Source organism: Nematolebias whitei, chromosome 6, assembly GCF_014905685.2.
Source record: "Nematolebias whitei isolate Nwh7 chromosome 6, NemWhi1, whole genome shotgun sequence".
Taxonomy (NCBI): domain Eukaryota; kingdom Metazoa; phylum Chordata; class Actinopteri; order Cyprinodontiformes; family Rivulidae; genus Nematolebias; species Nematolebias whitei.
In genome coordinates this window covers 7,435,063-7,447,761 of record NC_056503.1, presented here as the reverse complement: position 1 = coordinate 7,447,761, position 12,699 = coordinate 7,435,063, and positions in this window count along the sequence as shown.

Below are 12,699 nucleotides of genomic sequence, written 5' to 3'. Positions count from 1 at the left end.
CATTTTTTTGTTTGGGTAAAGATGTAAAACGGATGTTGGAACTGATTTTGACAGAATTTGATAAAATACAAAATTGGTTTAAACTTAATAAATTATCATTAAATTTAGATAAAACTAAATACATGATATTTAGTAACAAAAAGAGAACAGTTGATGATCCATTTAAAATTGAGGGTGTTGAGATTTGTAGAGTTAATGAGATGAAATTTTTGGGTGTAATCATTGATGAACAGCTAACATGGAAAAATCACATAAATTCTGTAAGAACAAAAATATCTAAATCTATTGCAGTACTATACAAAGTCAGGGAATTATTAAATGATAAAGCTCTGTACATGTTGTATAACACAATCATTGTTCCACATTTAATCTATTTCATTGATGTTTGGGGGAAAGCGTGTAAAACATTTACAAAACCAATTTTTATTTTACAGAAAAGAGCTGTAAGAATTATCACCAGAAAGCATTACTGTCACCCATCAAGCACATTATTTCATCAACTGAAGTTATTGAAGTTCCATGATTTAGTAGATTATAGTATTTTATCAGTTATGTATAGAGCTCAAAATAACACATTACCGTTAAATATCCAAAGAAATTTTATTAAAAGACAAAGTTGTTACAATCTTAAGGGGATAGAGATATTTGTCAAACCAAAATTCAGAACTAGTCTGAAGGGAAGGTCTACCTCAATCCAAGGAGTTGGATTGTGGAATGGTCTAGAGAGTGATGTAAAAAATATCAAGTCAATGTGTACATTTAAGAAAAAGATCAAATCTAGATTGTTAAAAAAGTATATATGAAGTAGCTTAGTGTGTGTTTTGTATTAGAATTAGAAAAATTAGAAAGTTATTCATTTTGTTCTGTTACTTGAAAATTAATATGTCTGAAATAATTGTTTGAAAAAAGGGGCAGATAAAATAAGATTTTTTCTTCTTTCTGCTGCCTTTCATTTTACATTTTTTTGTATCTTTTTATATATTGTTATGGAATTGTTTTGTACTTTTTTAAAATGAATAAACTTCATACCATTCATACCATACCTGACGAGCTCCTCCACTACATAAGGCTGCAGTCAAGCTCTTCTCGTCGCTGGAGCATTACTTCCTTTCGGGTAGTTGTGCCTCTAGCCAGTATATTGAGTATATGAAAAGGATTTCTTACCGTGTATTTTTGTGTCTACAGTTTCAAGGCCATCTCAGATCCTGCTCTTGGTTCTTCCTGTGTCGGAGTCTCGCCTCTGTTACCTTTGCCCTCCAACCACTTGCCTGCCTTTGGATTTTCCCCAACAACCTCACCCCACAAGGATTTACCTGTAAGGAAAGACAAAACAATTTATTCCACCGTTTGAGCTGCCTCCACTTGCCTCCTGACCCTGTCTCTCCCTTTTTCAGGAGTCCCAGGCCAACTTTTGTATATACTCGTCTTTTCATTCACTGTAAATAATAAACACTGTTTTGCTTACTTGAGGCTCTTGTCGTTCTGGTTCTCGTTCCCACTGGGTAGTCCGTATCATAACAATACCATTAATTCAATAAGGTCCATCCTCAATGATCCAGGTATACAATCCAACATTTTTCAGTGAGGTCATCTGGACAGGTTCTTTTTTTGTGTGTGCTGAAACGTTTCACCTTTGGTCCAGAAGGCTTCGTCAGTCAAGGAAACACACAACAAAACTAATTCTTCCCCCAACTGCTTACTCCAAAGTGGAACAAACCAGTTCTGCTTGTGATAAGATGGTTTCTTTGGTACCCCCCCTCCTCCATTGCCGACCCTCTTCCTTGTCGACAGTCTTGTCAAAATGGTTGAAAACAACAAAGTCCATGCTCAATAATCCAGGTATACAATACAATAGTCTTTTTTTTGTGTGTGTGCATCTTATCACAAGCAGAACTGGTTTGTTCCACTTTGGAGTAAGCTGTTGGAGGAAGAATCAGTTTTGTTGTGTGTTGCCTTGACTGATGAAGCCTTCCGGTTCGAAGGTGAAGTGTTTCAGCACAAAAAAAAAAACTTTCCAAATGACCTGACTGAAAAATGTTGGATACCATTGATTCCCTCTTAGGCGTATCTGACAGTTCATGTATGAATCAGTTAGAAGAAAAAAAACAAGTGTGTGTAACTCCCTTTAGCAAATACAAGCATTTTTCCCTTTTTTTGTATTCCTGTCTGGCTACATCAGCCACACAGCTTCTGATGGAGCATATCCTGCTGTCTTGACCATTCATTTCTCAAGCACAAAGTAAAAGGAGAAAGAGTGATTGGATATTGTTTCAAAGTGACTGAAAGGGAAGTGAGTTTTAACGGCCTCAGTTGAAGTCCACTCCCAGTTTGTTTAACAAAAACCTGTTTTTAATTTTCCAAACTGAACAACACAATTTTGTATCCTGATACGTAACGTAAACAGATGAATAAATGATGAATACACATCCTGCCACAAATTTGATAAATGTTTGGAAATTCTATATCTTCCTGAAATTTTCCCTTTTACCTTCACGGGTTCAAACCTTTGATCATTTTTCTTGTTTTCTTGGAAAATCCCTCATTCACATTGCAATTTAACTGGGCCTAATCTTTTAGCTGTTGTCGTTTTTTTTTTTTATCCTAATGAACCTTGACAGACTTTATAGCAAAGCCAAATAAAACCAGCATTCTTTTGCACTTACTCTGAAACTTCAAAAGCCCCAAACTTTGTCCCTCAAAAGGATTTGATGGATATGTATATGGCACAATAGCGCTGAATGTGTATGTGTGTGTGTGTTTCAGAGGGATTATGGATGTATGAATTAGACTTTGATTATTGTGCAGATACTGCAGCATTTGAAGAGAATACGTCAGATCTCCTTTTAGAACCTTCTATCAGTGGAAACAATCCTCTTCACAGATTTTATATTGTTGTTCTTGTAGAAATAATAGCACAACGATGAATCAATAAGTTTTCTGACGTAACAAATGTATCTAATTTTATACATCAAATGCATTTAGAAGGTTTTACTTATTTTATGTTATCTATTGCGTGCAGTGTTGGGTCAATAGAGGCTGGCTGTGTTGTGTCCAAACTGTTATCAGTAAGATTAAATGCAAACATCCATCCATCCATCCATTATCTTTACCTACTGCTTTCTTTTTGGGTCACAGGGGTCACTAGTGCCCATATCCAGCCATCAATGTGCGAGAGGCGGGAGACACCCTGGACAGGTCTCCAGTCCATCACAGAGACAAACGAGACAAACAACCATTTGCTCTCTCACTCACACCTAGAGACAATTCAGAGTTACCAATCAGTCTAACATGCATGTTTTTGGTCTGTGGGAGGAAACTGAGTACCTGGAGAAAACCCATGCGTGTCAAAGCCGTGTCCCCTTCAGTTTCTGATGTTAACACACATTTTTGTTTGTGTTTCTATTTCTGTGGATCACTGTAGAAGCCAATTAAGCATTTAGTGCCTTGCCATCTTTTTAGAGATAAACAGCGAGTTTGTTGCAAGGGCTAAATCTAGATTTATTTTTGTTTTAAAAAGTTGTTTACGATCAAAGCAGATAATCTAAAATGCTGTTTTTCAAAATTGTATTTTATTTTGAAAGTGGGAAAAACAATATTGTTATTTTTTTCATATTGTTTTATTGCACTCCTTTTGTTTAACATAAGCAATTTTTTTGATTATTTTTAGGGTTTTTAATGATGCATTTTAATTATTTTTGTAGCAGGAGGTTGACAGAACAGAAGTGTAAGTTATATGTTAGTTCTGATGAATTTAACATACATGACTAATTAACTTTTTGTTGAAAGACTGAATAGACCTAAAACATTACATAGTCAGATAAATAATGAATCAGCATTTTTTTCATTCTAGTTATTTCCTCTGTTCTTACAAGCCATTTAAAGATCCCATCCTAAAATGAGCAATACACCCAGTAGGTTTAGTTCTGTACACCATTTACTTTTACCTGATGCTGCTAGATTTCAGTCATTTTGATGAATCCAACGTAAAAAAATGGAACATTTCATATCCTTTACTGGGACACAATACTGTTTTTATAATCCTGGACACTAAGCACTGAGCACTGGAGGACAAATTAACCTCGTTTCCTTAAATAAATTGTTAAAATTTCATTAGTTTTCATTTGATACTATTTCTAGCTTAACATGTGATTCTTGACCTGCCATTGTGTATCTGTTCCTACCAAACCCAGCCGGTTGAAGCAGATGGGCGCTTGTCCTGAGTCTCGTTCTGCTAAAGGTTTCTTCCTTATGAGGGAGTTTTTCCTTTCCACTGTCGCCTTCATGCTTGTTCAAGATGAGAGTCTGCAGTAAAGTTAAATTCAAAGCAGTCTGCTCCTCAGATAAATAACATTATTAACTTAATATTTTTATATATTAATGTTTCCGTTCAGTGCCCTGAGATGATTTCTATTGTGACTTGGTGCTATTTAAATAAACTGAATTGAATTGAATTGAGTCCCAACTGTAACAAAATGATTTTGGTGCTATAAAGATTGTGGAGAAAAGTAATTAGGTTTCTATAAAAAAATTTTGACCTGATCTTCAGATAATTTGGAATGATTCTGCATGTAATTTTCTATTTGTCTTTTACTTTGGACAGTAGAGTTGTCAATCACATTTGCTTCAAGAAATTGTTCATTTAAGTTTTTTTAAAATGTATTTATAATGTAGCTTACCAACCAAAACATGCATGTTAGGCTGACTAGTAGCTCTAAATTGTCCCTAGGTGAAATTGAGAGAGTGAATGGTTGTTTGTCTCGTTTGTCTCTATGTGTCCCTGTGATGGATTGGAGACCTGTCCAGTGTGTCCCCAGCCTCTCACACAGTGATTGCTGGACATGGGCACCAGCGACCCCCATGACCCAAAATGGAATAAGCGGGTAAAGATAATGGATGGATGGATGGATGGATGGATAGATGCAAGCAAAAACATCCATCCATCCATCCATCCATCCATCCATCAATCCATCAATCAATCAATCAATCAATCAATCAATCAATCAATCAATCAATCAATCAATCAATCAATCCATCTTTACCGCTGCTTTTTTTTCGGGTCATGGGGGTCAAATGGTGCCCATATCCAGCCATCACTGTGTGAGAGGCTGGGGACACACTGGACAGGTCTCCAATCCACCACAGGGACACATAGAGACAAACGAGACAAACAACAATTCACTCTCTCACCTTGGGACAATTTAGAGTTACCAATCAGACTATCATACATTTTTGGTCTGTTAGAGGAAACTAGAGTACCTGTAGAAAACCCACACATGCGCGGAGAGAACATACAAACTCCACCCAGAAAGGCCCCTGGCTGGGATTTGAACCAGAGACCTAGTCTCTAAGAGGTGGCAGTTCTACCAACTACAGCACCGTTGGTTTGCAGAACACACTGATGTTACTACTACAGTTTGTTTGGTGATTGTTATTAGTCACATCACCACCATCACAGCTTTATTTTCTTCAAGGATCTAACAGGTCTCTCTTGTATATATAAATGTTTAATTTTATGTGTATTAATGAAGTATAAATTGTTACTACATCTCTAAAAACATTCTGATTATAGGCTTCCTATTTTTCTATTTGTGAAAGAATTTATTCCTGGAACATTTTTGTTTTCTGCAACATTTTCAAATTATGCAGCGTGCATGCCAACTAGGCAGCCATGAATTCCTCTCAGCATTTTTTTGGAGACAGAAGTGGATATATTTGAGTTGGGTTGGGACTGACAGAATCGTTTTACTTTACTGTAAGCACCGTCTCCAGATCTATGTCTGGCCTGAAGGGGGATACTGCCACTGAAGGTGGCAAAAAATAATACGTGATATGAATAATGTCAGGAAGTGCACCGTAAGGCATATCACACTGTATGGATGTTTTGTCTGCAAGTGTACAAGTGTGTTTATATGTATTCACATATTTTCCATGTATGTGTGTATTTGCACAAATAAAATCCCCTGCCAGTGGGCCTTATGGCAGCATGTCAGTCACCATTCAGACACTGTTCCTGATTGCGGTTCTCATTTTAACATAAGAGGATACCCTCTCACATGAAAGCCATCAAATCACTGCTGGGCAGAACAATTGGCTCAAACTAGGAAGCCAACATTGATGGATCTATTACAATCCAAACTGGAACAGATTGGGAGGGATTTTTTTTCTCTCCCTCTTTGGATTCCAAACTTTTAAAAGGATGCCGTGTGTTTTTGCTGGACGTATTTTGAAAGGAGGAGTGTAACTCAAACTCTGACTGGAGAAGACAGACATGGCACACAGAGAATGAATGTTCTCTCCCACTCAAACATCTAGCTGACAGAATTCCTAGAAACTCAGAAAACAAGATAGTGAACATCCAAGCAGGAAGGTGCATGGATCTCTGTGTAGGAGTTAGTGGTTTTCCTCTGATCTCTCTGCTGGGTGTATTTTTCTTAGATGCTAAAATAACACGTGCGTATGACATGTCTCTTTAACAGAATAGGTTTCCTTGACAAATATAAGATGCTGCCACATCCATCTTAACCTTTACAACTGATTAGAACAAGACTATATTGCAGCAAAACTTCAATGTGAAGGCATTTTTCTGCGTTTATTTATAAATTTATATTTTTAGGTCCCTGTGGTCTTTTCTTGCATCCTTAGTATGTGTTACAGTGTATATACACACTTCTCTTGAACTGCATCAGAATGCAGATGAGTGCTAGGGTTTAGGTCCTTGCTCAAAGGCCCAGAGTCGGAGAAAATGAGGGTGGACACACATGTGGTTGGTTTATCTTATTTTCCACTCACATTTTGATGATACAAGCAGCATGGGGAATTGAACTGATAACTTTCCGATCACATGTTCACTTTAACCTCTGCACCACCACTCCTGGGGATCCCATGATTTATCACAAGTGGAAAACCTTGTAAATAAAAATTATATATTACAAGGGGGGATACTAATTTTATGAGATGTTTGGATAAAACATGTTCACACATCTCTACCAGAGCTGCGCACCACCTACTCAGGGTTAGGTTAGGATTGACAGTGAGCTATAATCTTTTTTTTAGAAAGTAACTGACAGTTATTTTAAGAGCTGGTCAATTTCTCTAAACAATAAAGCAAGATTATTTTGTTTACTAATTTCTATCACACACACACACACAAAACATGTAATCAAACTTTTAAAAATATATGTCTATCCTATAACTAACCCATACCATTCAAGCTGACACATGATTATTTTCACTAACTTGGGCTCATCTGCATAAATATACAAGCAGGAGGCTGAGTGTGTTGCCTGTGACAGAAATACATTTTACTTTGCATTTTTTACCCTTTGGTTGAATTACTAAATTTTGTAGTGTTATTTTTAAAGGCAGCACGCTGGCACAGTTTGTAGAGCGACTGCCTCTCAGCAAGCAGGTCGCACCGGTTCAAATCCCGGTCTGGGGATCTTTCTGGGTGGAGTTTGCATGTTCTCCTCGTGTTAGTGTTGTTTGATACCAGGATTTCTGGTACTGATACGATACCGGGTAAAATGTTGGCTAGTATCGGCGGTATCGATGCCGATACGATACTCTGAGCAAATACGCCTAAGTAAACATAAAAAAAGCAGTGTATTTCAAATCAAAGCTGCAAAAAGAACACAAGACGTCAAAGTAACTTTATTTTAAACTCTGAAGTCTAACAATATAGCTAAGTGTATACAACAACAGAAAAACTAGATACAATCATAAAATATGTGAAAATGGTGTTTCAAACACTAAAAAAAGAAAATAAGGAAAATAATAATACATCAGTCCCTCGTTTATAACGGGTGTTAGGTTCCAGCCTGCCCCGTGATAAGTGAAAAACTGTGAAGTAGGGACGCTGTTTATTTTAGTATTTATTGTACTATTAAAATAAGATATTGTTTAATGATCAAAAATTACTATAAAATGAAAATATTTATATTTTGGGTCAAGAGCTCTCACAAATCCTTGGAAACCTTGATCTTCCACTATACAGAGGCTGGAGATCCTTCATAATCATCTCTCCCTGGCATCTTGTGAGTGTTGCTGCTCTTGGGATATCATCATTGGGGGGGGAGTAGTGGCACAGAGGTTACAAGATGGGCCTGTGATCGGAAAGTCATAGGTTCAACTCCCGGTACCGTCAACATCAAAATTTGGGTGGAAAAGGTGGAACACCCACACCTGCCTCCACCCTCATTTGCCCCGCTCTGGGCCCCTGAGCAAGGCCCTTAACCCCCACCATCTGCTCCCTAAAACAGGTCACTCTTGAAAATGAGTTCTCGTGGCTCAATGAGACTACCTGGATAAATAAAGGGTAAATGAAAAATGAAAAAAAAAATCTTTAAACAAATATATATATATATATATATATATATATATATATATATGTATAAATCACAGGAAAAAAACAAATTATTGGCTACTATGCACTGAATGCTTAATCTTATGTAGATTCAACTATGTATGTAGTCCCTCCAAGTAGCCTACAATTAGGGGATACAAACACTTCCTCTTTCATAATACTGGATGACTCAAATTGAAATTGCCAGTTCAATTTTTATTAAATAAACAAATGCCACAATAATTGCACCATAATTTCATGGCACTGTGTCTGAAATAAAAACCTACGTAGCATCTCATCACACACCTTCTTAAACTGATGTTCCTAGATTTCTTTAATATATTGTTTAATATGTTGTGTTTTCAAGTTGTTAAACACAAGTTGTTGTTAAACAAACTGTAATGGATAAAGTAAAGGATGTCATTTCTGACAGACCAGAAAATGTCCTGATAATGACAGCAACATGGCAGCAGCACTGAGGTCTGAAAAAAGTGTTGTATTGTGCAAGACACATTTTAGCCATGATGTGTTGGCTGATTTGGACCAGGTAAGGTAGCAAAAGATGGACATATATGTGGCAGGGAGGATGATTTGTAAGGCTGGTGGAGGGTAAAAAATGCTGGGAGAAAGTATAGCAGCTATCAACACTCACCTCAGCAGAAAAACAGCGGTGTGATGAAAGAAAAACGTAGAGTGGAGGAGAAAAAGCGACAGGCACAGACGGAGAGTGAGGATTAAAACAACAGAGAGACAAGCAGGCGGGAACACGGGAAAAATGGGGTGTATGTGTGTAAAATGGACAGCTGTGATGAAACAAGAGATGGAAAAGAGCCTAAAAGAGGGAAAAGACAGACGGGCATCTCAAACACAGGCAGATTCACCCCTGGGTACATGGAAACAGATAAAATATGTTGTTGTTGTGTTTTTACCTCTAATTATTCATTTACTCAGCGTGTGAAATGGAGAATCAGACTATCATAATGCTAAATCAACTACCGGTAAAGTGATAATTTTACTTAACATGAAAACTGAGGCAAGGTCTGCAAGATCCATCCTTCATGATAAAAGTGATTATCATTAAAACAATGTAGTTTGTGCACATATTTGTATTTCTGCAGTGTCTCTGGAATATGTCTTGAGCAGAGATGAGTAAGAGCCTGATAATATTTTCAGATGTCTCACAAGCTTGTGCACAATAACTCGGTACCAAGTAAAGTAGAAGCATGGTGAAAATTCAGACTGGGAGTAAACCCTGTTTTAATTTTTTTAAGGCTCTCTTGGGCTTCCTTAAGAGTACCAGTGGTGTTCTTCAGCAAGGTGAGGTAATCGATCCCTGCTCTTTGAGGAGCTTAATGCTCTCCATTGTTGACACTGAGCTCTATGTTATTTTCTGTGCTAGTCCTCCTGCAACTTGATTTTCTGTCTGCACATCAATTTGTTTCTTGCAACTATAGTGCTTTCTGCACACTCAGTGATCTGGTTTTCATCTTGTCTGAGCATACAGTCATGTGTTAATGTAAAAAGCAATGAACTAAACACACAACCAGGGAGACAGTGTTCAGGGAGATAGGACAAACCTTGGTCTTCCAGTTGGAACAGCTCATAATCCAGACACAAATGGTGGATTTAGGCTCAATCAGAAAAAAAAATATCAAAAGTGTATAGGAAAGTATTGGTATAAAATGCAGAGCTAATTACAAACAAAACAAACAAACAAACAAAAAAAACTTTTTTTTGTAGAATATTTTACCATAGTCAAACCACAGCTTGATTAAAGTTGTTTTTCCTTTTGGGTGCTCCCTTCTGCACGGGTCCCCACAGCAAGCAAACTTGCATAAAATGTTTGATAACTGTTAACGCTAGATGCCTTTTCCTGTTGCAACATGGGCTTGAACCCACTGCCTCAGGATTACAGGACTGACCCCAAGCTACCTCAGCCCCCTCAGTTTTAATTCAAATATAAAGACACATTCGTGTATTCACAGTTTGGCTGTACAAACGGAACTGAGATAAGATGTCCATGAAGGCTACACCTCAATAAATCTCTTGATAATTACAGAGTTGGGACGTTCAATCATGAGATAGCTAATCTTTCATCTGATGAAATCTGTCATTGTAAAATGTTATGGGTCTAATCAGATCTAATCAGCCAAGTTATTTTTATTGACATTTTGTCACTGTGTCAAAAATGTAGAATTTTCCTATAATTGAAGATATATTTACTGTGAAGTTATGTTTAAATTAATGTTGACCCCAAGTAAGCAATCTGAGAAGTAATGACAGAGTCCGGTGTACAAGAGTTAGTGATCTTTTATTTACAGGTGCAGCAGCAGCTTCGATGCTGGGAAACAAGGACAAGATGAGTATTTGAGTTCACTCAAAGATGTGTCTTATGGTGTCTTACTGTTATATTTGTAGTTGATGCCAAGGAGGGAGAGATGAGGTCCGGGGTTTTCAGGAGAACCAAGCAGAGGTGAGTATTGGTGGCGAGAGGAGGAGGTTGATCCAAGCTGAAATGTTTGTAGCAGTGATGGGTCCGGCAACACCGATGCGTCATCGCATGCATCGAGCTCATAGAGCAAAAACCGCGTCAGTGCATGTATCGCTATTACAAAGTCATGTGACGGATCAGGAACTGTTTCAAACTGACACTGACGCACCAAACTGTGTTCATAAAGAAACATGTCTGTCAACAGGATGCATCTGCCAAAAGAATCTTTGATCTTTTGCCGATCATCATTAAATTCATCAAGAATTATGGAGCAGCCTCAAACCAAAAGAGAGTTGTCGACCATTTTGATCTCATATCACAAAATAAGGTATTTGTTTTAATTTCCTTGTTGTTTCATCCTGTTCCTCAGTTTCCACTTGATCTATCTGAATTCAAATTCATTTCAAAGTCACTCTTAGTTTACTATTCATAATATTTTCTGCAGGTTAAATGTCACATTTGTTCGACAGAGCTTTCATATAAAAGCTGTGACTGTGAATATTACAATGAAGAACAGTTTAATGACATCAATATGACAAATGGAGGTCTCTCTATTATTCACTTTAATAGTAGAAGTTTAAATGCAAATATATCCAAAATAACAGATTATTTAAAACAGCTAAACAGAACATTTACAATAATAGCACTGTCAGAGACATGGCTCAAAGATGAAAACACAAATGATGTTCACATGGAAGGGTATGAATTATATCATGTGAACAGAAGCAATAAAAGAGGTGGTGGAGTGGCTCTATTTGTTAAAAATGAAATAAAATGTAAATTAATTAATGAAATGTCAATAATTGTTGGTAATATCATGGAAATAATAACTATAGAAATAATAAACAAGAATGATAAAAACATATTGATAAGTTGTGTATATCGATCACCAGGATCAAATATAGAAATATTCACTGATAAAATCGTACAATTATTGGACAAGAGTTTTAATAAAAGCATTTTTTTTTCTGTGGAGACTTTAATATTGACCTGGGAAATAAAACAGATTCAAATAACATCAGTACATTTACAAATTCATTGTATAGTTTAAATCTTTATCCGTTAATATCAAAACCAACAAGAATTACAACTCATAGTGCTACAATAATCGATAATATTTTCACAATAGTAACAAATGGGGATGTGATGGGAGGTATTTTAATGAGTGATTTGAGTGATCACTTACCAGTTTTTATGATTTATAAAAATAATCAAAGCATTACAAAAGAAATTATAATTAAGAAAAAAACAATAAACACATCAAAAAAAGCACTGGACAAATTAAAAGATGATTTACATAAACAAAGCTGGAAAGACGTGTATGTTGATGATGTGAACAGATCATATGATGAGTTTATGAATATTTTAGGAGCTCTGTATGAAAAGAATTGTGTGCAAAATAATTATACAAAGAGAAATGTTGTTGACCAACCATGGATGACGAAAGGGTTGAGAAATGCTTTTAAAAAAAAAGAATTGTTTGTATACATGTTTCTTGAAATTGAGAACACAAGAGGCTGAAGAGAAATATAAGAAGTATAAAAATAAATTAGTCGCGATTATAAGGAAACACAAGAAGGAATATTATAGTGATTTATTAAATAAAAGTAATGGTGATATGAAAGCAACATGGCGAGTAATAAATAGTGTTCTGAAAAGTCATAAAGCAAAAACAGGTATTTCACAATATTTTCTGAAGGATGACAATGAAATCCATGATGAAAATGAAATTGTAAATGGATTTAATCATCATTTTGTGAACGTTGGATCAAGCATTGCAGCTAAAATACCAAAAGTAGACAATAATGTGAACCATTCAGTTATAAGTTGTGACAACAGTATTTTTCTTAATGGAACTGACAAAGAA